Here is a 2,610-nt window from a genome sequence, read left to right as displayed (position 1 = left end):
TGTAAATCTGGTAAATTTTGAAGTATGTTGCGTTACCTGATGAGGCTATTTCGCACTGTGCGTTGCATCTGACGTGACTACATCATCCCACGCTCACTAGGGAGCAGCGCTTAATGAAACCGAAATGATTGTTGTGCTGATGAAGCTTCTAGTTACCGTCTTATGCCTTAATCATTTAAAATATACCCTACGCGCATCTCAACATTCCGGATGTGGATCCAACCATAAAATGCTCAGTAACGCTGATGACGCCTGGTAGTCATAAGTGGTGAACGTGCTCTGTAGGCACAATACCTAGGACTTACCGTGAAACAAGATTTGGATACTGCATTTAACGCATCCTTTCTATTAGGGTGGCAACTAAATTCCCACCGTTTTTTAAATTTAAGTTTTTTAAAAGATTTAATAAAAATGACAACTAATTAATCAATAATATATTCACCCTTGTTGTTAACAACTTCTTCCCAACGTTCAACAATATTTTCAATACCTCGTTGGTAGAAATCACCCGATTTCGACTCGAAAAATTGATCCAACCAAACTATCAATTCTGCATCAGTATTGAACGAAATTCCACGCATAGCATTTGAAAGAGATCGAAAGAGGTGAAAATCCGTTGGTGCCAAATCAATGAGAGTACGGCGGGTGTGGCAGCACTTCCCAGTCATGCGTTTGAATGGCTTCCTTGGTCATATTGACGATATGAGGGTGGGTGTCGTCGTGCAGCAGAAGAACTCCATGCTGACGATTAGGTCTTTTCTCTTGAATAGCCGTGTTGAGTCGTTCCATCTGTTGAACATAGAGTTCTGCCTTGACCGTTTGGTACTGTTCAAGCAATTCGTAATGGATAATCCCTTCCCAGTCCCACCATACACACAACATTGTTTTACGCGAATGAAGATCTTGTTTCACGCGTGGTGTCTTGCTTGTTTACCTGGACAAAGCCATTCCTTACACTGCTTCATATTGATGTTCAGGCACCATTTTTCGTCGCCGAGCATTATCCTGATGGAAGAACACCTTTCCTTTTGAAACCAAAAATGGTCGTTTTTTTTCTAGCACTGACTAAAGACGCTCAAACTACTGGCAGTAGATATTTGTTATCGTTTGGTTTGGATTTAAATGTTCAAGTGGATTAAACCTTTCATATCCCACCAAACCGGTAACAACAACTTACGTAGGTGAAAACCTTCTTAAGCCTGAGGTTCCGGTGTTTCTCCCTTTCCTACCCACCGTCTTCGGCACTTGACATTTTTATAGAGAACCTATTTCTCGTCACCAGTCATTATTCGGTCCAAAAATTTTAAGAAAGGTTCATTTGTGGGATGTGACAGCAAAGAAGAGCATACATTCACTCTCTGTGCGCGATTAGACTCGGAAAGTTTGTGTGTAACTCATTGACCAAATTTGCTAACTTTTCCGATGGCATGCAGGTGTCGATGAATGGTTGAATGACCAAATCCAAGCTTCTCTCCTACGAGGGGAAGTCAAAAACTTATCCACACTTTCGCCATAACATATCATTATTATTGTCACACTGCCTTCTGCCCATACATGCTTATAGGTGGTACTGTTGTAGTCACGTGATCGAAGATTGATCCTGCTCGCGACATTTTTCTTTCTGGCATTACAATGTAAGTATGGCCGCTCTACTAGCAATGTGCACCAAAAAAAAAAAACAAAGATCAGTCATCCAATTTCCCTGGTTGAAAGGTGTGTCAAGTGCTGAAATTCATTGGAGGCTTTTTAGCACAATACGGTGACAGTGCACTACCACATAAAAGTGTGCATGAGTGGATCGAGATGTTTAAAACTGATCGGAAAAGAGTGATGCACGAAGAGGAAGCAGGACGCCCGTTAACCTCCACCACTGACGAGAAGATTCAGCAAGCTCGAGAGATGGTATTGCTGAAGCGGTTCACCATTACCATCTCTCGGATTACTACTCTTTGTTCTTCTTTGGTACACATGGCTTGTAGATCGGCCATGATTAAACTGTAAAACCAGAAAAAAAATATCGCGATCAGGCTCAAAAATTGATCACATGACCCCAATAGTACCAACAATAAACACGCATGCGCAGAAGGTAGTATGACATTAATAAACATTTTATGGTGAAAGTGCGTATAATTTTTGACTTCTTCTAGTTCCTCAACAATTACGATGGGATTTTGTTCCACCAGAGTTTGAAGGACGTCCTCGTCGAGCTCTACAGATCTTCTAGGCTGTAGTTTCCGGATGGGAATTTCCGGAACCATCGTTGACACTGGCTTACGATTTTTGTCTGATTCCCCATATACAGCATTAATATTCCTCGCCCTTTCCGTTGCGTTGTTGCCTTTATTGAACTTATAAATCAAGATATACCGAATATGTTCCTTTGTCACTTCCATTATAGCTTTGGAAAAATAACTGTTAAAACGGAACTGTACTTTTTAGGACTTGCACTAAGAATAAGGATAAGGTAAAATTACTACCTGCTTTTATAACAAGCTGATGCAGGTAGTTTATCCCGTCCCCCGCCAACTTTTAATTCATGCAATTGAAAAAAACGTATTATTTATGAGATGACCCAATATATACATACATACATATATATGTATATATATA

The sequence above is a fragment of the Octopus bimaculoides genome, chromosome 10 (assembly GCF_001194135.2).
Source record: "Octopus bimaculoides isolate UCB-OBI-ISO-001 chromosome 10, ASM119413v2, whole genome shotgun sequence".
NCBI lineage: Eukaryota > Metazoa > Mollusca > Cephalopoda > Octopoda > Octopodidae > Octopus > Octopus bimaculoides.
Note: the sequence above shows the minus strand (reverse complement) of the source record.